Source organism: Phacochoerus africanus, chromosome 8, assembly GCF_016906955.1.
Source record: "Phacochoerus africanus isolate WHEZ1 chromosome 8, ROS_Pafr_v1, whole genome shotgun sequence".
NCBI classification, from domain to species: Eukaryota; Metazoa; Chordata; class Mammalia; order Artiodactyla; family Suidae; genus Phacochoerus; species Phacochoerus africanus.
The window spans coordinates 146,058,696-146,084,200 of NC_062551.1; the positions used below are offsets into that span (position 1 = coordinate 146,058,696).

Here is a 25,505-nt window from a genome sequence, read left to right on the forward strand (position 1 = left end):
ATTTCCTCTTTTCCCCACCATCAGAAGGCAGTTTACATAAGTTTGATTGGTTCTGTTGACCTATGGGAAAGAAATGTAGTTTTTCCAGAAAAAAAAAAAAAAAACACTTCACGGTTCTGGGGCGCTTGAACAGAGACCCATGAAAGAGCAGCTGCTCTCAGGTGGTACAATAGGAGGGTTCAGTTTCTATGCTCCCCTTAAGTTTCCATATGGAAGTTATATAAATTGAAACCACTAAACCAGTTCAATGAAACCCAAACTGCTGAGTTTTGCACTGCTTTAAAAGAAGCCTTCTGTTTCCTAACCAGCATGAGCTTGGGAAATTTTCCATTTACTCGGAGGGCTGTCATGTAAAGCCGCTCCACCAGTTTTGGTCAAAGATTCAACACAGATTGACTGAAATAATGGAACAGATCCAATTAGTTGACTTCTCCATTTCATTTTATTTTATAACTGCATTCTATGGTCAAAATTCAAAGGAATTCTCTTTAGTTTCCTTTCCTTCTTCTAAAAGTTCTAAAGAGTTACTGTTAAAAACGGGAATTCGGACTTATTTTTTTCCCCAAAAGCACTCACTTGCGTAGACACGCAGTAGAACGCACAGTAGGCATTCTGATCTATCTGTCCACTTTCTCCCTTCGGAGCCCTCTTAAAGCTCAACACATAGCTCTAAACAACGCAAAATTACATCAGACTTTTTATAATTGTCCATTCATGGAAAGAAATGATGAATGTCATACAATAAGAAAATAGTTGATAGAGACTATTACCTTGTAAAGAATTACATCATTGCTAGAGTACAGTTCAAATTTGATTCACTATTTACTGGGCTCATGCTACTGATGCTGTTTAGAAATTTCAAAGGTGTTTCATAAACAAAGATTTTTAAGTAATGCATCCAAATTAATTTGTCCAGCTTTATTGAGACATAATTGACACACAGCATGTGTAAGCTTAAGGTGTAAAATGTGTCAATTTGACACACTTATATACTGCCATATACATGGTGGCATGGCTGCTTTAGCTAACACATGAAGCGTGTCATTTAGTTACCAAGCCTTTTTATGATAACATTTAAGATTTACTCTCTTAGCAACTTTCAAGTTTATAAGAAGTATTATCAACTATAATCACCATCCAATCTATTTTATATTAAAAATTATATCTACTTGTAATAGCACAAAATAATCAGCTTTTTTCAGTAAAATTTTTCTTCCTTTAACAAATCAATAATTTTCAATGCCAGTGAAGTCTCTTGTTAATTATGGACTGCCAGACTCAAAAACCACTGCAACTCACTTCCTCAAAACCAGTGAAGAAATGAAGAAAGGGGAAATGGTGCTTTATTGAGCACCTGCTGTGTGCTGGGAACAGGGCAGATTGCTTTGCCTGATTCATCTCTTTCTTAACAACAATGTGAAATAGGTAAATGACCAAGGTGTTCCACCTGAAGAAACAGGAGCTCAGGAAGGTTAAGTAATTTACTAAGTTCTCAGGGCTGTAAAGTAAGGGACTCAGAATTTGAACTGTGCTGTTCTCTACAATTTTGTTTTTCCCAGCACTGGCCATGCCTTCCACTTCATTCTAATTTATTCTGTTCCTCAAACTCAAGTAAGGAAATCTCTCATTTCAGAGACACATGAAGAGAATCACTGCTATTATGCACATAAAAATAAACCACTATATTAAGATACACTGAGTGTCAACATATACTTTCTTCAGATAAATAAACAAATGAATTATTATTTTTTATCTATTAATGTTAAAATATATCATGAATTAAGTAGCAGTAGTATAAATTCCTCCCTTTGAAAAACATATGAAGAAAACATGCTTTATGCTATTTTGCATTTGAACATGTAAATATTAAAACACCTTTTTAAAAATTATTTAAATTTGAGTTATATATAAATCACTCCAACATCTACATAAATATTTTTAATATTTGTTTGAATTGAAAGTATTTGGGGAAAAATGGAGCTCCCATCATGGTGCAGCAGAAACAAATCCGACTAAGAACCATGAGGTTGTGGGTTTCATCCCTGGCCTTGCTCAGTGGGTTAAGGATATGGCATTGCTGTGAGCTGTGGTGTAGGTCGCAGACATGGCTCGGATGCTGCATTGTTGTGGCTGTGGTGTAGGCTGGCAGCTGCAGCTCCTATTCGACCCCTAGCTTGGGAACCTCCACATGCCCCCAGTGCGGCCCTGAAAAGCAAAAAAAAAAAAAAAAAAGTATTTGGGGAAAAATAAACAGAAGTTGGTTAAAAGGAACTACTGAATGATCAGTGACCTCAATGTATGACATTTCCTCCAAAAATTGGTAATCAAATCCTGTTTTTTTTTAAACTTTTGTATTAAAATTGAGGGGTTTGGTTTCTTCAAGAAAAGGAACTCCTTTAAAAATATTTATTTATTTCACATTTATCTATCATATATTCACTTGTTCTTTAAAGCTACTGGTTCCCTACTGAGCCAGACACTGTACCGAATCACACAGTAGGTGCTGTATTTATAGCAGCAAGAACATGATCTGTCTCAAGTTACTCATGACCCAGGAAGAGAAGGTCAGGAAAATAATATGCTCCATGCTGTGATAACTGCTATTATAAAACACAGAAACCTAACTGGAGCACCTGAGAGAGACGGCTAACTCTGACTTCCTCTGCAACCAGCCATGCTTCCTATAGGGTACTGAGCCCTGTTTTGAGGATTCAGGAGAGTGGAATGAGTGAAGTAGTAAGTGAAAGTGTTCCAAATACTAGGTACAGTTTAGGCAAATACAGCACAATGTAGAATCCACAAATAGTTGTATAGAAGTTGGATCCTACGTTTGAAGAAAAAGACAAAAGGAAAAACAGAGAGGTTGGCAAGGTCTGATGACAAAAAGCATCAGAGGCCACATTAACAATGGCTGACTTTGGACCATAATGCAAAATAAACCAATATAAAGGGGCATTGTCAATACAAAGATAGTGCCCATTTGACTGCTGGGAAAATGCTAGAACATTTTTGCACAGATGGGTGGCCAAAAAACTGAGAAGCCAACTACTAAAACCAAGTCATTTTAAATAATATCATGTCACTAAATAAAAGATAAACCAGTGGTTTATCTTTGGGCCATTGTGCTCTCCATGCTGCTTTGTTTAGCATGTCTACCCAAGAAGCTGTTACTGCTATCCCAACACTTCTGTTTACAACATAATGTTAATCTGGGTCAGTTTTAGAAAAAGAATTATTCTACTCAACATGAAATCATCTGAGAATACTCCCAGCTCTTACCCACTTTCGGTCTTACCAATTCCAGAAAAGATAGGCTGAAAGGTTTCAAAGAAGACGGAGTCATTAAGCTAACAAGATCAGACACATCAGATTTTAAGCAAAATTCTCAAAGGAATGATGTATGGTTTTGTCTTTCCTACCTCCTTTGATAAGCCTTCCTCTCCCTCCCTATTGCAAAACCCTGAAGCTCAGGATTGACCCCCAAATGGCTCCTACATGATACCTGAGGTCCTCCCTAAAAATGGGCCCAAACTGCTAATCCATTGTCTTTGTTCTGTCTGATCAAAAATTTTATTTCCTGCATAAAACCGCATCCAAAAAAGTCCCAGATATTTCAGGGTTACATTTTCTGTGCTGTACAAGAAATGCACCTGCTTTATTCCCAGCCATGTCATTAAACCCCTTACCTATTCATTATTTTCTAACACACTGTGCCTAAGTATATTCTTCTTATTAAAAAGGCAACCCAAAACAAACAACTTTTTTTCCCCCTAGGTGCCTAGCTTATCAAGAGAAGTGTCACCTGTCAGTTTAATCTCCTAATGCAGCAAAGAATTTTAACTTCCAGCCTACTCCCTCTCCATAGCCTTTCTCTTTGGGAGTGGGAAGCAATATGCATTTGTGCCTCCAGCCTCCTTCTTCCTGTTGGCGAAGGAAGGGAAGAGAATTAAGCATCCCTTTAAGAGACTCTAAGGTTTCTCTAAAGGACAGGGCGTTTGTTTCTCCACTCAGTGACACTAAGGGCCTCTGCTAAAAGGTTTACTTGTTAGGAGTTGGGCACAGACAAAACCAATATCAAGAGTCACTCTTCCTGCCAATACAAAAGTCATCCTAGTTGAAAAGGCTGAAAGGTGGACATAGAGTCCCAGAAACAGCGTTCAGGTGGTTCAACTACCTTCTCTAACAGAAGGACCCATATCCATCCTAAAAGCTCCAGTTTGCATGCCCATGGAGAGAAGAAAATACAGAATCCCAGCTGCATCCTCCTAAACCTCTGTTCTCAAAGAAGAAGCATCTGAAATCAGACTTTCCTCTCAAATACTGACCAAAACTGATAGAAAACATTGTCAGTTGTGAAAAGCCATAGCCATGTACACCTATTGTCAACCACAGAACAATACCATAAAATATAACAAAATATAAGCCACTGTGTATTGCATACAAATTATGAAATCCTTCACAGACATTATTTCTAATCTGCCATATATATTCCACAAGACAGGAATATTCACCTTTTTCAGATTCAGAAACCAAGGTTCAGCGACCATATGGCTTTTCTAGGTTACAGCTTTGTGAAGCCAAGTTTAAAAGCCATGTTTATCTGCCTCCAGGGTACATACACATGTGATGATAGGTAGATAGATGATAGGTAGATAGATAGATAGATAGATAGATAGATAGATAGATAGATAGATAGATGAATAAAGGTAGACAGAGAGATAGAGTCATAGCTAGAGAAAGAAATAGAAATGAGAGAGATAGAATACTATTTTGGGGGACTTCTGAGATAAGGCCCTAAGAATGGCTGAAAAATAAACTGTTAGAGAAATCAATCAGCATTCACTCTCTGTGTCTTAAAAATTAATGAATTTTTCTGTTTGGGGCATGCAACTGATTTCAACAAGAAAAATCCTCTTTCCCAATTACAATGTCTTTTACTTGAAGATACACTAAGAAGCTAGGCAACAACAACAAAAAGAAGCCAGTCAACAAGACAGGCTACATGTGGAAAATATAGAAAATACAAATGTTGACACTATGCATTCAGTTTCTCAGTCCATCAATAACTATATCCAGAGTAGGTCCACTACTTTCCAAACGCTGCCTTAGGTGTCTTATGTAAAAGAAATAACAACTCTCTGGGCTCTTGGGAAGTTAACAGTTTTATTCAGAGAATAAGAACATAAATAATTAATTGTTTCACAGAGTGTGTGCTAACAGAGATAGAATTCTTCGGGATTTTGGGGAGTAGCTGTAACTCTTCCTGAGGGAATAGGGAGAAATTGTACTAAACATAAGACTTCTGAGATACATACACTCAACTCCGTTTAACAAAAAAAATAGGAGTGAAAAGATGTCACAAACACTGAAAATACATATAGGATATTTCTTATATACACATGAAGCTTTCTTGATGCATGTCCGTATTACTCTAGGCCTGCTTATATGCAGCAATCTTCCATCAGAACTTTTCCTCCTCCCATCCCTCAACAATCCATTGCCACCAGAGTCTTAAAGCAAGGCCTTCCTTAGTTCAGGCCCTCCCCAAGAGCCTATGTGCTAAATAATCTTAACTATCTTTTCCCACCTTAAAAACACCACACAATGTGGAACTCTGTTTAAAGTCCTACAGATTCATCTCCTATTTCTATCATTTTAGAAATTTCATAGACATCTTTCTTCCCTCCATATGTTCAACCACTCCCTGTAATGGGCTTGAAGCAAAACAAAAGGAAGTTTGTCTTCGCCCAACTTCTCAGAGTTTTCCCTGTGGCACAGTGGGTTAAGAATACAACTGCAGTGGCCTGGGTTGCTGCAGGGGCACAGGTTCAATCCCTGGCCTGGCCTAGTGGATTAAAAGATCTGGCATGGCCATAGCTGTAGCACAGGTTGCAGCCACAGCTCAGATTCAATCCCCAGCCCCAGGAACTTCCATATGCCATAGGTGGAGCCATTAAAAAAAAAATCAATTCTCAATTCTCTGATCCCACCCTCTGAATATTAAGACCCCAGCTACAGACCTTTATGAATTCAAGTTCTCCCCCTGCAAAGCATATCTTACATGGTTTACCATTAAATTATTGTGTAATAGTCAATCAATACCTATATAGGAACAGATTTTATGTGACCTGTTTTTAATTACCACTGAAACCCCAAAACCAAGTATAAACATGGGCACAAGGTAAGAGTAATAGGTAATATTTTAAATGCATGACTGACTGAATCAATGAATCCTGCCCACTGCATACATCTGCTCCAGCCACGTGCCATACCAACATGTACCAATTTTACTCCACCGCTTAATGCCTCTCTACTCCTGCTTGTTCTGAGCTCTGGAAGAGCCTCCCCAACTTTTCTCCATCCAAATTGTATAAATCCTTCAAATGTCTAGAAAAGTTGTATAAACCCTTTGATTTCATCGATCTCTTCTGTTTCTGATTTACCATACAATTTACACATAAGTTAAATAAAGATGAAGGGGGCACTCCAACAAGTTTTTATTCTCTTTTCAGTAACATTTTTCTGATTCATAATCTTTCACCCAACGAGAGGAAATACCAACCATAAACATATGTTACTACAACTCAAAATTCTAAAAATATTTTTTCTTATCGGAAATGATGACAACCTCTAATGAAACTAAAATTTCAATTTGATGAGCCCGTTTTTGCAACTGACACCAAGAAAGGACCGGAACTGCATAGAATAAGAGCAGGATTTAAGTAAGTTGTAGAAAAGATGCCAAGAGGACCCTAAAGGACTCAGAGAGACTGAGAATCTCCTCTCCAGCAGAGAGGCTTCCAGAGAAGAGGAGGGAGATAGGATGGTGACCCAACAGTGCAAAGGTTTAAGAAATCCCCCACCTCAGTTTTATCAAGTAAAGGCAGTGGATGCTTTAGCAAACAGAAACAGCAATGCCAGTCCAGTTGAGGGGCTTTCTGGGAGAAAGTGAAGGTAGGATCAACACTTTAAGATCAGAGAGGAAAAGCTAGAGCAGATGGAACTGAATAGAGGCAGGAATAAAAAAGAAATATGGTTAGTTATAAGATTTAGCACATGCAGTATGAGTTCCTAGAAATGCTAAGGGTCTGAACAGAAAAGTCAGGGTGTCTCAAAACAGACAAAGAAAAAAGAACAGAGGTAGTGAGTGAATCCAATGGGATTTACAGGCAGAGGTCTGTACAGAATTGTTCAGTGTCTGAATGCTTTCTCCCCTTTTATAGCTTTTTAGTGTTTGATATATATTTCAGAGAACATTTTGCTTAGCTTAGCCAATTCGCAAAACTTTGTGGCACAAAATTAGAGGACCACCCAGCAATATTCCATGAGACCATGTATAAATTATATTTATTGTCTAATAACATTAAAATAACAGCTTAAATTAGGGCAAAGGATTATTTTTCCACTGCAATATTCTGACCTAGAGTCCAAAAGAGGAGTTGATTGCATAGCAAAAAAATATTCTTTTTCTCTCTTTTGAAATCGGAAATTTAAAGCTTTCAACTCATTTGTTATTTAGAGGAAGACTAGGGGTTATAAAACTTTATGAAGTAACCACAGTTAATATTTTCAACATACAATTCAACATCCACGTACAGATAAAGTTTAGGGCATGCAAGTCACTCAGACAAAAAAAAAAAAAAAAGGAGAGCAGAGAAAAAGTTAATTCACAAAGGTGGTGGTAGAGAAAGGCCATAGAAAGGTAGAAAGATTAGAAAACAGGATTCAGTAGATGAGGCAAAAGAGTCTGATACAATGGAATGACAGAGAAGCACAGAAAGATCAAGATTAGGAGAGAGAATTCTGAAAAGTGCAGCATAGGGATGGGGCTGAGACCTGTGTCACTGGGTTAGTCAAGCTGTCATTCACTAGAGTTAGTGATTCATAGAGTCATCACCCACTGTCTCCATCTCTTTGAAATGCTAATTAGCCAAAAGTCTAATTTTAATAGCTAGTCCAAGAAGTACAAGATGATCTGAATGGAAAGCTTAAGGCAAAACTACCAAAAAAAAAAAAAAAAAAAAAGAAAGAAAGAAAAGAAAGGAAATTTACTTTCAGCCTTCTCTCCTGCTCCTCCCATTTTTTTCTTTCTTTTTTTTTTTAGCTTTGGTGCCTTTGTCTCCTCTTGTTTGGCACATCTACCTGCTTGCTGGCATCTTTCCTGGGTTTGTCTTGCTTTCAGCTGGCTGCTAACATATTCCAGCTAAGGTTCTAACTAAAAATCAAAGTATACCCTCAAGAACAGGAATACCTAGTTCTATTGCACTTCTTTGTACTGAGCTTCACAGATACTGTGCTTTTTACAGATGGAAGGTTTGTGGCAACTCTGCATAGAGCAACTCTATCAGCACCATTTCTCCAATAGCATTTGCTCCCTTTGGGTCTCCGTGTCACATTTTGGTAATTCTCACAATATTTCAAAGTTGTTTATGATTATTACACTTGTTGTGGTGATCTGTGATCAGTGATCTTTGATGTTAGCACTGTAATTGTTTTATGGTGCTACGAACCATGCCCATATAAGACAGTGAATGTAACAGATAAATGTGTGTGTGTGTTCTGACTGCTTAAAAAACCAGCAGTTCCCCCAGCTCTCTCCCTCTCCTCCAGCCTCCCTGTTCCCAGAGACACAACAATATCAAAACTAGAACTGCTAATATCCTTACAAAGGCCTCTAAGTATTCAAGTGAAAGGAAGAGACGAATGTCTCCTACTTTAAATCAAAAACTAGAAATGATTCAGCTTAGTGAAGAAGGCATGTTCAGATATGAGACAGGCTGAACCTCTTGCACCAGTTGGCCAAGCTGTGAATACAAAGGAAAAGTTCTTGAAGAATATTAAAAGCGCTATGCCAGTGAACACACAAATGACAAGAAAGCTAAACAGCCTTATTGCTAATAGTGGAGGAAATTTTAGCGGTTTGGATAGAGGATCAAACCTGCCACAACATTCCCTTTAAGCCAAAGCCTAATGCAGAGCAAAGCCCTGACTCTGTTCAGTTCTGTGAAAGCTGAGAGAGGTGAGGAAGCTGCAGAAGAAAAGTCTGAAGCAAGCTGAGGTTGGCTTAGGAGGCTGAAGTCGAAAGAAATCATCTCCATAACATAAAAGTGCAAGGTGAAACCAAGGGCTGATGTAGAAGCCTGTTCTGCAGAAGATCTAGGTAAGATAAGTCATAAAGATGGCCACACTAAACAACACATTCCTAGTGGAGACCGAACAGCTTTATATTGGAAGAAAGATGCCATCTAGGACTCTCATAGCGAGAGAGGAGAAGTCAGTGCCTCGCTTCCAGGCTTCAAAGGACAGGCTGGTGCGCTTGTTATGGGCTAACACAGCCGGTGACTTCAGTTGAAATCAATGCTCATGTACCATTCTAAAAATCCTAGAGCCCTTAAGAATTATGCTAAGTCTACTCTGCCTGTGTTCTATAAATGGAAAAACAAAGCCCAGATGACAGCACATTTGCTGACAACGCGGCTTACTGAATATTTTAAGCCCACTGTTGAGATCTACTATTCAGAAAAAAAAGATTCTTTTCAAAATATGACTGCTCATTAACAATGCACTGAGTCACCCAAAAGATCTGATGGAGAGGTACAAAGAAATTTATGTTGTTTTCACACCACTAACACAATGTCCATTCTGCAGCCCATGTACCAAGAAGTCATTCTGACTTCCAAGTCTTAATATTTAAGAAATACATTTTGTGGGAGTTCCCATCATGGCTTAGTGGTTAATGAATCTAACTAGCATCTATGCGGACACAGGTTTGATCCCTGGCCTCGCTCAGTGGGTTAAGGATCTGGCGTCGCCGTGAGCTGTGGTGTAGGTCGCAGACGCGACTTGGATCCCGCGTTGCTGTGGCTCTGGCATAGGCCAGCAGCAAAAGCTCCGATTAGACCCCTAGCCTGGGAACATCCATATGCTGCAGAAGTGGTCCTAGAAATGGCAAAAAGACAAAAACAAAAACAAAAAAGTATCAATATCAATACTAACAGGAGTTTGAAGAAATTGACTCCAGCCCTCATAGATGACTCTGAAAGTTCAACTTCAGTACAAGAAGTATCTGAGGATGTGGAGGAAATAGCAAAAGAACTAGAACTAGAAGTGAAGTCTGAAGATGTGCTGAAGTGCTACAATGTCATGATTAAAACATGAATAGATGAGGAGCTGTTTCTTATGGATGAGCTAAGAAAGTAGTTTCTTGAGATAGAATCTACTCCTGGTAAAGATGCTGAAATTACCACAAAGGATTTAGAATATTACATAAAATTAGTTGACTAAGCAACCACAGGGCTTTGAAAAAAATTTCTGCGTGGGTAAAACACTATCAAAAAGCATTGCATATCACCAAGAAATCACTTCTTAAAAGGAAGAGTCAATCAATGCAGCAAACTTAATTGTCTTAAGAAATTGTCACAACCACCCCAACCTTTAGCCAAAGGGAAGCAAAATGGTCTGGTGAGGGCAGAAAGAGGGAGAGAAAGTTCACGGCTCCACTCTGCCCATACTGCCTTGTAGGATGCCTTCTAAATAGTTCACACTTGACACTTTTGCTGAAAATGTTAGTTACATTTTATTTTTTACTTCCTAATTATAACATAGTGTGTGGCACAAAAGAGTAGTAAGGGAAGGGCAGGGGGGAGGCAGAAAACTGAATGAATCAATTGTCAAGAATTGAATGATGAGGAGTTCCCGTCATGGTGCAGTGGTAAATGAATCTGACTAGGAACCATGAGGTTGTGGGTTTGATCCCTGGCCTCGCTCAGTGGGTTAAGGATCTGGCATTGCCGTGAGCTGCGGTGTAGGTCGCAGACGCGACTTGGATCCCGCGTTGCTGTGGCTCTGGCATAGGCTGGCAGCTACAGCTCCGATTAGACCCCTAGCCTGGGAACATCCATATGCTGCAGAAGTGGCCCTAGAAATGGCAAAAAGACAAAAAAAAAAAGTAAAAGAATTGAATGATGATACCACAGCATATAAATCCATATTTTAGAGACTCTACCCTGAATGGAATTGGGAGTCTCTTTGCACATAGAAAGATCAGGTATGCCATCTTGCCCTTATGAGATTATTTTAACTGTTCGTACATACCATCAAAAAAATTAGACCATATCCCAAGGATTTTCACCAGTTTGGCATTTTAAAGGATATCTTACAATTTATTGTTCAAAGTGGGTGCATTTTACATATGTCTTTACACAAATCTTGGAGTTGGAAAAAAAGCATAAACTATATATGTCTAAAGATTATAATTTGAACCATTCAGGTTTCTCATCAAGAAAGCCAGAATTACTGTGAGTGGCATTATCTCTACCCCTTCATCATCCTGCCAACAGTGCAACACGGTAGAGAATAGCTTATAAGAGATTATTCAATATTGACGTCAGTAACAATATGTGCCCAAAAACTGCATTATGACTTCAATTCTCATAACAGTTATATGAAGTGAGCACCATCTTATCCCCATTTTTATGGGGGAGGAAACAACATTTAGAGAAACTGCCCCACTTGCTCAAAGTAATAAAGCTGGTTGGTGGTATGTATGGTCATAGTTTGCATCTAGATCTGGTCTGTCTCCGGCCTGGGCCAGAGCTACATTCTACCTACCTGGTGATATTATTATCCTCATCAATACATTTCTAATTCTGTTTAATGGGAGCCCTCGGCTTTTAAGGACCATCTCTGGGGGCCTCCACAGAGGGATGGAAAGTTAAGGGGACCATGACATAACAGTCCTTCTCATATGCAAACCAAGGAGCACTGGTTAAATATGTTTTAAAAGTTTGAGTCCAGAGTATAAATTCACTTGAAGAAATATTTCTACTGCTAATAGGAAAAAAAACTTTTGAGAACCACTGATCTAGATGTTTAAACTTGACTTTTTTTCCATGATAAGCTTGAATTATTGAAGAGCAATGAGCAACAGAACCATATGGGGTTCATCAAGAACTAAAGAGAAAGGAAAAACACAATTCCACCTCTGCATTAATAGAAAATGAATCTTAGAGGCAGCTGATTAATAATTAAAATGAAAACAACAAGTGCTCCTAATTTACTTGCAGGCTGTAGCCCAATTCTGAAATAATAGGCAAATGCAAACAGACACACGCACGCGCGCACACACACACACGCGCGTGCAGGCACAGAAGTAAGTATATGGGTCACTGAAATATTTTATTTTTCTTCTACATTATCAATTCCAAAATTGTGTCAATGTAAAAAATATGGGGAGTTCTTTCTGTGGCTCAGCAGTAACAAACCTGACTAGTATCCAGGAGGATGCAATCCCTGGCCCCACTCAGTGTGTTAAGGATCTGGTGTTGCTGTGAGCTGTGGCATGGGTCTGCAGACACGGCTCGGATCCCACTTTTCTGTGACTGTGGCATAGGCTGGCAGCTGCTGCTCTGATTCAACCCCTAGCCTGGGAACTTCCATATGCCATCTGTGCAGCCCTTAAAAAAAAAGACAATAAAAAAATACGAACTCGATTAAGGAAACTGAACAGGATTCAAAGAAATGGAAAGCCATCCCATGCTCCTGGACTGAAAGAACTATTATTGTTAAAATGGCCATACTACCCAAAGCAATCTACAGATTTAATGCTATCCCTATCAAATTATCCATAACATTTTTCACAGAACGGGAACAAATAAGCCAAAAAACCATAAAAGACCCAGAATTTTCAAAGCAATCCTGGGGGGAAAAAACCAATCAGGAGGCATAACTCTCTCAGACTTCAGACAATATTACAAAGCTACAGTCATCAAGACAGTGTAGTACTGGTACAAAAACAGACAGACAGACCAATGGAACAGAATAGAGAACCCAGGAATATACCCAGACACATATGGTAAGAATATACAATGGGAAAATGGCAGTCTCTTCACTACGTGTGCTAGGAAAACTGGACTGAAGCATGTAAATCAATGAAAATAGAACACACCCTCACATCGTGCATAAAAATAAACTCAAAATGGCTTAAAGACTTAAAACATACCACGTGACAACATAAAACTCCTAGAAGAGAATGCGGGTAAAACATTCTCTGACATCAACCATACAAATGTTTCAATCTCTCAAGGTAATAGAAAGACAAACAAAAATAAACAAATGAGGCCTAATCAAACTTACAAGCGTCTGCACAGCAAAGGAGACCATTAAAAAAAATGAAAAGAAACCTACAGAATAGGAGAAAATATTTGCAAATGATGTACCTGACAAGGGATTAATCTTCAAAATGTACAAAGAATTCATACAGTTCAATAACAAAAAAAGCAACAACCCAATCGGAAAATGGGCAGACGTCCTAAGTAGACATTTATCTAAAGAAGACATATGGATGGCCAATAGGCACAGAAAAAATGTTCAACATCACTGATTATTAGAGAAATCCAAATCAAAACTACAATAAGGTACAACCTCACACTGGTCAGAATGGCTATCATTAATAAGTCTACAAATCACAAATGCTGGAGAGGATGTGGAGAAAAGTATAAACCCTCCTACACTGTTGGTGGGAATGTAAACTGGTACAGACACTATGGAAAACAGCACGGAGGTTCCTCAGGAAACTAAGTATAGAACAACCATATGATCCAACGATCCTATTCCTGGGCATATATCTGGACAAAACTATAATTCAAAGATACAGGAACCCCTATATTCATTACAGCACTATTCACAATAGGCAAGACATGGAAACAACCAAAATTTCAATCAATAGATGAACGGATTAAGAAGATGTGGTTCATATATATGGTGGAATACTACTTGGCCATAAAAAGAATGAAACAATATCATTTGCAGCAACATGGATGCAACTAAAAATTATCATACTACATGAAGTCAGAAAGAGAAAGATAAAGACCGCATTATATCACTTATATGTGTAATCTTAAATACAGCGCAAATGAAACTATCCAAAAAACAGAAACAAACTCATGGACATAGAGAACAGACCTGTGGTTGCCAAGTTGGAGCGGAGAGGGAATGGGATGGACTGGGAGTTTGGGGTTAGTAGATGCAAACTATTACATTCAGAATGACTAAGCAATGAGGTCCTACTGTAACAGCACAGGGAACTATATCCATTCTCTTGGGACAGACCATGATGGAAGACAATGTAATAAAAGGAACGAAAATATATGTATGACTGAGTCACTTTGCTGTACAGCAGAAATGGGCACAATATTGTAAATCAACCATACTTAATAAAAACATTAAATTAAAAATTTGAACTTAACTTTATGTTTTGGGGATATTGTACCAAATTGTCACCAATGGGAGCTAGTTTTCCTCCTGGCTAAACCATGTGTATTGATTTGAAGTCAATTTCCCTCTTTGACCATGTCTTCTTGCCCCTCCCTCTTTCCACTGCTTTTCTCTATAAAGGAATGTGAGATAAGAGGAAAGAAGAAGGGCTATTGATTCCTATTTCGTTAATCCATAGCAAAAGTGTATATCCTCATCTACAATTCTCTAATCAACTATTTTAGTCTATTTATTTTAAACGCCTGAAAATGCAGTATTTGCCATCAGAAATCCAGATTCAGATACCAATTTTTTTCACTATGCTTGACTATGTCACTTAATTTCTCTGAGGCTTCTGAAATTAAGGTTAATAATTTCTGGCAAGCGAAAAAAAAAAAAGGGGGGATGCCACTTCAAAATACTTTTGTACGTCATGCAAAATAATTTATCATTGGATGTGCAATTTAAATCTAGGTCATTTCAAAGTTAAGATTCCAAAATAAAAATATGAATTTAATAGTAGGAATACTTCCTGATTTGATGTCTAGATGTGAGGAAATTATTTCACAATGTTATGAGGATTACAATGAAGAACAAATTTTGTCCATCATGCTGTTATAGTAGCATAACTTGCAATTATCCTAAAAAGTAAAAGTAATATATATAAATATTGTATACGAATAGATATTAGGGTTGTCATATCTTAAGAAAGAGGAGTTAACAGACTCTTCATGTCCTGTCTACTAATCTCAAACATTTTCGACAATGGCAAATTGGAAAAATATTTGCTCTGAAATATTTGTAATATAAATCATATTTACTTCAAAATGTTTCTACTCAAACTCTCTTGTATTAAATTACATTCTAGCAACTTGGTGAAATCTTCCTGTATAATCACACAGTTTCAAGTTTACTGGCTTATAATACTAAAGCAATAGCTCATAAAGGTAACAGGTAAAATGAGAGCCCCATATTTAAATATGTATTTCCATAGTAATACTGGGCCACAAACTGAACGTAGTACTCAAAGCAAATCTTGGTTTGCAGTTGGGAAAAAGAAAAGGCAAGTTTATTCTGCCATGTACTGTCCAGCAGTCCTTTACAGGCAAATGGTATATATGACCTTACAAGGTGAAGTGCATACCCTCCTTCAGGAGGCCATTTGCCCAATTTATTCTGTTAGTTTCTTTGCTAAAGAAAAGGGTATAGATTTGTGTTAAGAGGATATATTCTCATCTGGTTTTCTTTGTAGCCAAAGCCTGAAATCCTGCTTATAGGAATTGGACTAGAGTTCCTGGCAATAAGAATAACAACCAATACTTTACTGAGCACTCACTATATGCCCAGAACTATGCTGTGCTTCATGCGAATATCAGCAACAGCAAACAAATAGTAGTTATTATGCATTAGTCATAATAGCAGTATCATGTGTTCGTTAATCTATAAAAGATCCTAGGCACTTTTTATATATTAACTTGTGATATTCTCACAACGGTCCTATGAATTAGTGCTTTTACTAACCTCAGTTTACAGATCAGGAAACAAAGACATAGAGAAATAAGTACCTTTGCCTCAGTATCAGAGATAACAGAACCAGGATATATATACCAACTTCCTGATTCTAGAGCCTGAGAGCTTAATCTTGAAGCTATGCTGCCGTCCTACAGACTTCACCGATTAAGGTGACATGGGGATAATGAGGACATGAGACGCAATGTTAGCTAGATCTAGAAAGGAAGCTTTAATATTATCAAGTCCAAGCTCTATTCTGACTGAGACTGATTATTTACCCAAGGGCCAAAGCAAGTAGGTCAAAGCAGAAAGCATAGCCGTGACTTCTGATCATATTCATGGCCATGGCCATTTCTACTGGACAGGTTAAACTCCTAAGGAAAAAAAGAAATCATTGATACCTCAAGGGCATTTCCTAGGTTTGTATAAACAACAACAACAAAAAAGCTAAACTCGTATTCACATCTTTATTTTATAAAGCAATCTCGACCAAATGCTATTGATTTTTAAAATTCTTTTTCAGAGTTGAAACCCTGACTAAGAAGGAAAGTGAAAAAAATAAAACATTTCATTGACCAGAAAAAAGTAGATCCTTATTAAGGCTTTAATTCTGAAACATATATATTTGATAAGATTCGTCAAACTGAAACTAAAAATAAAATTGCTAATCTAAATGCATTTGCCATTGTAAGCTTGACATTGAATACTGCTAAAATTTTCCAGCACTCACAATGAACCTAAAAGCTTAAAACCTCTGTGGTTGATAAAGAGCTAAGTGTTGACCATACCTAAGGAGATAGGATAATTTGCTTGCTGGATTTGCAAACAGACAGTCAGACTTCGGTCACTAATTAGTTGTGAAATGGGGAAGAGGAGGTTGAGCTTAGAATCTGCAGCTTGGGAGACTCAGAGGGTGGCGATATCCTAAACCAAATGAAGGAACATAAAAGTATCAGTCTCGGAAGAAATTAGCTCCATTTCAAGCCTGTTAAATTTGTAGTGTGGTAAGTTAAGTTGGCATTGTACTTAAATCTTGTCTCTGTACAATTGGGTTCTTTGAAAATATCTACCTTTCATAAAATACTAGATTTCTACAATATATGGTACTCAACATGCATTATTAGGCCCCCGAAGAAATCAAGATATTGGCTTTTTAGGCACCATTTCAAACTTTTACTGCTTTTTATGCATTGATATAGTGGTTTCCTTTTTCTGTAGTAGTTTTATACCAAAAATACAGAGCTTTCTTATAAGTTATTTGGTTTTGGATATTACTTCTATCATAACCTTCCTTAAAGTATCCTAACTCTCTTAATATTCTCTCAAAGCCTATTCTCATATGTCCTTGAATGAATTTTTTGTTTGTTTGTTTTTTGGTCTTTCTGTCTTTTCTAGGGCTGTACCCACGGCATATGGAGGTTCCCAGGCTAGGGGTCTGTTGGAGCCGCAGCCGCCAGCCTATGCCACAGCCACAGCAACATCAGATCTGAGCCAAGTCTGTGACCTACACCACAGCTCACGGTAATGCCAGATCCCCAACCCACTGAGCAAGGCCAGGGATCGAACCGGCAACCTCATGGTTCCTAGCCAGACTTGTTTCCAATGTGCCATGACGGGAACTCCTTGAATGACATTTTAAATGCTGCTGTACTATAATCACTGGACGCCTTTTAAAAAACGCAAAGATGTAATGGACAACTGAAATGCTGGTTCAGAGGCTATATATCTGAAGAGTTAATAAAGCGATAAATCTTAACTCTCTGTCACACAAGTGGTCCTCAAAGTAGAGTACGCAAGGCATTTTATGGAGATATTGAGATATTTATATATACGTGTGTGTATATATATATATGTATATATATATACAGATTTATATAAATTGTTTTAAAACATACCTGTTTAGTATACATACATAATACTTTAGTCCAGTATTTCATATTTATAATTTTAATATGTGTTTAAAATAAATATATATATACTGAATTTTCCTGAATTTTTTATACTATGGAATGCAATACAAATAAATAATAATAGTATCTCCCTGGAGGACATTAACATGCTCCATGTCACATTCTTCATTTATCAAGCAATATATCAAATTTACTTTTATAGCAAGGGTTTATTAGCTAATAGTGAAAAAGAGAAAACATTATAATTTATTCATGTATCTATCCATCTCCTGATACAAGAAACATTTATTAAAAATCTGGCTTCGGGGTTGCTGTCATGGCACAGTGGAAACGAATTCGACTAGGAACTGTGAGGTTGCAGCTTCAATCCCTGGCCTCACTCAGTGGGTTAAGGATCCAGCATTGCCGTGAGCTGTGGTGTAGGTCGCAGACATGGCTCAGATCTGGCATCGCTGGGGCTCTGGCATAGGCCAGCAGCAACAGCTCCAAACGGACCCCTAGCCTGGGAAACTCCATAGGCCGTGGGTGCGGCTCTAAAAAGACAAAAGACAAAAAAAAAAAAATCTGGCTTCTTGCTAAGGGAAACATCATATTCTTATTCATATTTTTATCATTTGTGGGACTAGAAAATTCCTTGCACACATTATGTGCCCAATAAATTTTGATGAATAAATGTGTGCATTGACCTAGTTTAGTGTAGCTTCCTAGAAAGAAATTGGAACAATCGATTTTAAAGTCATGGCTACAGATGCTAGCTAAATGCAAGACTTTTCCAAGTGTTAGAGTTAGTCAACAATGAAATAGTTGCCTCGCATCATAGCTTCCCATCTTTGAAAATATTCAGACCGAGCCTGGTGACCAGCTGGTGACAAAGATATGCTGCAGGTTGAGTGGCTACCTGACTGGGTAAGAAGTAAATGAGGTGGCCTCTGAAGTACTGCCAGCTCTAAGATATGGTGATTCTGGACTTAAAATTTCTAGAGACATTCTGAAAATGCCTTGGGTAAAGATCTAACTGAATATTCCTGAAATTGGTGTTTATCTATCGTTTGTACTTATTATTAATTTTTTTCCTATCCTTTAGGATCCTGTGCAAGTACGAGTGACTCTATTCCACATTAAGGGAATATACTTGCATGGAGAGGCTCTCAGAAGGGAGAATCAAAGAGTCAAGAGGCAGGCAGAAGCAGAAGCACTAGTAGGGAAGCAGCAAAAGAGCTAAAAAAAAAAATAAACTCAGGTAAAAATAACTCAGAGAAGTCATGATCACAATAGCTATAACTGAAATCTTCCTGAATCTAAGAGTGTTTTTCCTTTATCTTATAATCATTTCTTCCCCAGGTTAATGCTTCAGGTAAAGAAGCACAACATATAATTATGAAGTACTAATACAAGCAACAGAAAACAGTAACTCGGGCCAGAAAACCATCCCTATAACACTGCTCTTATTAGCCCTCTCCACACTGATCCTTTATTCCTAAGACTTTATCTCCTAAGCATCATTATTAAATTTATACTCTACCTCTTTGGTTTTTCACTATAACTGGTGATTATTCTAAGGTTGGTTCATGCTCACGTGTTTCTTTTCTCCCTCAGGTGGATTACGGGCTATTTAAAGAGAAAGACTTTGTCTTGTGATTGTCTCCCCCAGAAATCAATGGAACGTTAATGTTGGCCATTTTCTCCACCTGGAATTCCCTCTCCCTTTTCCCAGATGCCTGCACCCTTTTGTTACTACGGAAGAGTCACTGTGCGGAGTTTTTTGTAGGTTCTACAGCCATCAGTAACAACTGCCTTCCTTGACCTCCTATGGGGTTTGTTGTCTCCACCACTAATTGGAACTGAGCATATGCCACATCGTCCTTGGCAACACGTCTCCTGTCTGAGCCAAAAACATGATCTGTCCCCTGGAGAGAAAGCATGCCAAGATTGGGAGACCATGAGAAGCTTAGCTATCGTCTTCAGTACATAGGAACCTTTGAAAGACCCACAGATACGGCCCATGATCTAGTGAGGGGGCCAAAAGGTTTATGAGGGACCTTTGAGGGACCCACAAATATGTCCATGATCTAGTGAGAAGGCAAAATTTTACTAGGATGAAGATGGTATCCTGGCACCACGCAGTCTAATCACAGCTGGTTGGAGTATAGCTGTAGTAATTATCTTTTAGTTTCACCATGATACTAAGCCAATGAGGTAGGCCTAAACCTAGAATGATAAAAAGCTCAGTTAGGACCTTCAGCAAAATCAAATTTAGAGGTTATCAAGAGCTCTCCAAGGTACCAAAGGACTAGTGCCATCAGTCACCCACCCAGGAGTAAGAACCCTGTCTCTAGGATGTTCATTAAGTGACACTATCTATTTACTTGCCTACTTGCTTACGTATAGCCTCATTTGCTTATGTGACTTCCACAATTATAATGCCAGATACCTGCCTTCATCTGACGCCTACTGTACCTGGCAAAATGCTATAGTGCACGGATTACCCTGACCTAATTACATGTACTTACAACCACCCTAGATAGTTACACTATTGACCCGCAACCAAATTCCCTGACCAAATTTCAAATATATATGTCTAGACCCCCCAACGTTAATGAAAACTCTTAAAAGAGAAACTGTGCCTCTGTGTACCATAACTTTGGTTGATCATGAATAATTTATTTTTCTTTGATTTGTATGTGCACAGTCTAGGGTAGGCCTTCATCATGAGTGACTTCTCAGTGAATTCTTATTGGCTGGATGACCTAAACTGAAGAATCCAAACCTGGGGCTTGAGTGAGGCCTATAAATGCACCAGAGAAATACTCCTGCACTTAGCTCCCACATCTCCCTCGGTGTACCGTTACTTAACTAGTCCTCCAAACCAGATCTGGGCAGACTTCCAGTTGAGATTTAGGATAGTGCTATACAGTAGAATAAAATTGTAAAAAGAATATGGATATACGTGTAAATAGCTAACTATGTTTCTGGATGGAAAGAAACTCCCATAGATTTCTGATTTGTAGAAAGACTGCACAAAGAATGTGATGTATTGAAAATAATTTTCTAAAACATATCTGCTAGAGCATTCCACAAAAGTGTATGGGACATTTAAATACCTCTATGTGAACCATAAACTTATTCTAAAAATTGCCTTTTAAATAAATGAGGCTTCAGTTCCTTAATTAATTATTTCTAGGCTAGGAAAAGCACTACTAACATTCAGTTGTCATTTCAATAACATCAAAATAAAATAAGCATCAACAACACTGAAAGTTTTTGTCAGTTTTAGCCAGGTCATCAACTACTGTATGTCATCATATATGAATGCATTTTAATGTGAAAATAATTTCACATTCTCCTACCATTAATTTAAGAGTATCATTACTCCCAAAAGCAGCAAAAAAGTGATATTTTCAATTTTATAGGTAGTTTCATTATTTATAAAATATCCAATTATGTAACTGCTACATCTTACAGCTTTTTACCCTTAGATCACCGTCCATACCACAAAACCTCTTAGTTATTATCATGCACATTTATATTCTGCCTCACCACACAGTGGGCTCTCCATTGATACTGGCTGGATACATACATAATGGAATATGCTTGATTATTCCATTTCTTCTTACACTATATAGTATTTCATATCTCTCCTGTATGTATCCCTTAGCTAAGAACATTTAGTCATCTTTCCTTCCTTTTTAGATGTTCTTGGCATTTCCCTCTCAATGACTGAATTACACTTGATGTCATGGTTCACAATCTTACCCCCAAAATTATGCAAATTATGTCTCTAATATCTATATTCTTCCCTCTACTAGAGGAGGGCCCACTGAAGAGGATGATGCAGATGCTAAGGTCTGACAGTTAGATACTGATGGCAAAGGTAATACAGGACAATAAGCTAGAGATATGTGGAAAAGCAAAAACAGTATCTGGGAAACAGAGGGTATTCAATATATATGTATTAAATAAGTAGAAAAGTGAATGAATGAACTGAAACTTCACTTTTTCTTTTAAATTCTCCTAACCTTTGGGACTGAATGAACCCATCCGTTTCTGCCATTCTATAAAATAATCACAACAATAATAGTTTCTAAATAGGTACTGAGTAGTTAATTATTATTATGTTAATATGTTTAATATATATATATTAAACATATTGTTACTATGTTAAATGTTTTCAGCATATTAACTTACATAATCTTCACAGCAGTTCCATAAGGTAGCTACAACAAACTCCTCATGTTATAGATAAAGATACTTGGTAGCTACAACAAACTCCTCATGTTATAGATAAAGATACTTGGACAGACAAAGGTTGAATAACCTACCCCAGGTCACATAGTCAATAATTAGAACTGTAATTTACGGTTACAAACACTTTCAAACAGATGAGAACTTCTTTTTTAAAAGTTTTTAATTTTATTTTTAATTTTTTAATGACTTTCATTTTTTCCATTAGAGTTGGTTTACAGTGTTCTTTCAATTTCTACTGTACAGCAAAGTGACCCAGTCACACATATACAGACAAGAACTTCTTGACATAAGCATTTTATGTTATTTATCTCAGTTTCTCCAATGCCTACCCATAGAACAGCACCTGGACTATAGAAAGTTCTTGGTAATTTTTGATAAATGAATGATACCTTAAGAGTAATGAATAATATGAACCAAGCATACAATACAAGCCCAATGCCTGACATATACTTGCCAGCTGCAGGTCTCTAAAGTTGAGAGACACCCCCGCTGTTTTCCTATCACAGAGGATGCTCTATGCAACCCTGTCCTCTCTTGGCCTCTGGAGGAGGAAATATTCAGTTGATCTCTGTTATATCGCACTGCTGTCATCCTCACTTCCTTTCCTCATCAGTTTCACTGGCCTTATTTCTGGTTCTTAAACATGCCAATCATGTTCCCACCAGAAACCTTTTCGGTTCTTTCTGATAGAAAGGCTCTTCTTCCAAATTTTTTCATAGGTAGAGACATACAGCCAGTCAGATCTCAGCTCAGTCATGACCCACTCAATAAAGTTTCCCTGACCGTGAATAAAATTACCCTACACTGAAGCCATGTGCCCTAGCTCAGTAGTCACTGAAGGGTGAGCTTTAGAATTTCAGATACAAGTCTTGGTAATTATGATGTAAGTTATGTCCAATTTATATTGTCCTCTGGGCACTTTGCTTCCACAAGTAACTCAGAAGTTGGAGGAACAGCTGAGCCAAGACAAGATATGAGACTCTGGAAATTTAATGTATAAATGAGCAAAGTCATGGTGAGAGAAAGTGACAAAGGACAATCTTGAAGCAAAAAATAAAATGAAAAATAGTATTCCACTGTGAAATCTAACTAGACATATATGGGATTCAGATCTTTTTTAAAACCACCTCGCTATATAATAGGTTCCCTAGGCAGCCACCCCTGCAATCATCATCATCAAGTCTTCCAGTGACATAAAAGAGGATTCCCCAATTTTCTGGACCCACAGTGTCACTCTTTCTCACTATATTCCTGACCAGAGTTTCTCAACTTTACCATTATTGACATTTGAGACCTCGATAACTTTTTGCTATAGGGGTGTATTCTGTAGTATGTTTAGCAGCATCTCTGACTGCCATTTACTAGATCCCAATAGCAACCACCCCCACTCCCACCCCAATATGTGACGAACAAAAAAATCTCCAGACATTGCCAAATGTCCTCAGGAGGATAAAAATTGCCCTCAGTTGAGAACTCTAGAAATAATTCCTTCTAAATCCATTGTGGTTTGGACCAAAGTTTGAAAGGAACTACAGGTTTACAGCTATGTGGCTTACATTTCGCTTAAATTTGTATCAGCCTTTTCAACAAACAGTGCTGGGAAAACTAGGTATCTACCCATAAAAGAAGAAGATGGACTTTTACCTTATATCATATACAAAAATAAACGCAAAGTGAACCAAAGGCCTAAACATAAGAGCTATGGCTATAAATCTCCTAGAAGAAAACATAGGGGAAAAGCTTTATGACTTTAGCTCTGACGATATTTCCTTGGCTATGACACCAAAAATACTGGCAACAAAAGTAAAATTAGACTACATCAAAAATTAAAACTTCTATGCATCAAATGACATAACCAACAGACTGAAAAAGCAACCTATAAAATGGGAGAAAATATTTTCAAATCCTATATCTGATAAGGAGTTAATATCCAGAATATATAAAGAGTTCAACAACAATGACAAAACAACTCAATTTTAAAAAATGGGTAAAGGACTTGAATAGACATTTCTCCAGAGAAGATATACAAAAAGCCAACAACCCACATGTAAAAGATGCTCAATATCACTAATTATTAGGTAAATGCAAATCAAAACTATAAGATATCACCTTATACTCAGCAAGACAATGAAAAACAAAACAGAAAATAACAAATATATTGGCAAGGAGGTGGAAAAATTAGAACACTTTGCATTGTTGGTGGGAATGTAAAAAGGTGCAGCCATTAGGGAAAATGGTATAATGGGTCTTCAAAAAATTTGAACATAGAATTATCACAGGATCCAGTAATTCAACTTCTGGGCACATACCCCAAAGAATTGAAGGCAGAGTCTCAATATTTGTACATCCACGTTCATAGCAGCTCTAGTCACAATACCAATTAGTGAAAGCATGAGATCAAAAGATCCATAGGTAGACAAATGGATAAAATATGGTGGTTTCCCAGGTTGGAAGGAAGGGGGAGTGGCGAGTTGTTTAATGGGTATAAAGTTTCAGTTGTGCAAAATGAAAGTGGTCTGAAAATTGGTTGCAAAACAATATGAATGCACTACTGAACTATATACTTAGAAATACTTAAGGGAGTAAATTTTATAGTGTGTCTATTTTATCACTATTAATTTTTAAAAATTATATCAGTAAAGATCAATGAATGAAATGAAGATAAGTCTCCCGGATTTGGAAATCCAAGATGCAAAGCATCATCCTAGGAATATAGGGGCCTTAAATATGGGTTATTGTTAGATACTAGGACTCCCTGGCATCTCTGAACAAGGAGCAGCCTCTCCACTGGCTACCACCGTGATTTGCCTTCAGTTCTGGCAATTTCAAAATATGTCAAACCCAATCATTATTTCTCTCATTCTTAAGTAAACACTTAAGTGAACAAACACTCATCCAGTACCAACTATACATCCAGCATAACACTGAAGGATTTACACATAGTATGTAATTCAATTCTGGGGAAGTAATATTAGATTTTTGGAAATCTGCAGCTAAACACAATCAAAAACATCCCTAGTTGAGTAGTTTAGAACATAGACTCAGGACTGACCACCTGAGTTTGAAATCTGGCTCTACCACTTGGTGGCTGTGATCTTTTTGCTTTTTCACCTCAGTTTTCTCATCCTTAAAAATGAGGATACTGACAATGCCTTATTCAGAAGGTTGTTATGAGGATTAAATGATTTAATATTTTTTGAAGCTTTTAGAGCATTACTGGGTATGTAGTAACAGCTACAGAAATTTACTCATTAAATTCACAAACATGTGCTGACCACCGAACTAAATAAAAGAAATTCTACTAGAAGCTTGAACATTTGCTTGAACTGTGAACTAAAATCTACTATTTAACACGGTGAAAGGAGATTCCTAGTTGTTGGGCTGTTTCAAGAAAATGTTCGTGTCCCTGAAAACATCCCCTCCATCTGTGATGACTGAGAACAGATTGTTTAATGAAGAGGAAGTTTCCTCGTACAGGACCCACTGTGTAGTTGCTTCTCTTGCCCTCACAGCTTTAAACGACACAGAAGGAAGTGGGGAGCAAGCACATTGTCATGGTTTATACACTCTGATTGTTTTCAGAGA

At 37.6% G+C, this 25,505-nt stretch overlaps 1 protein-coding gene across 1 annotated transcript in view; it reads right to left on the reverse strand.

Moving 5' to 3' along the window:
* Positions 1-25,505, reverse strand: part of PDE4B (phosphodiesterase 4B) — a 382,092-nt gene that overhangs the window by 337,965 nt on the left and 18,622 nt on the right. The gene's annotated exons all lie outside the window — the stretch shown is intronic.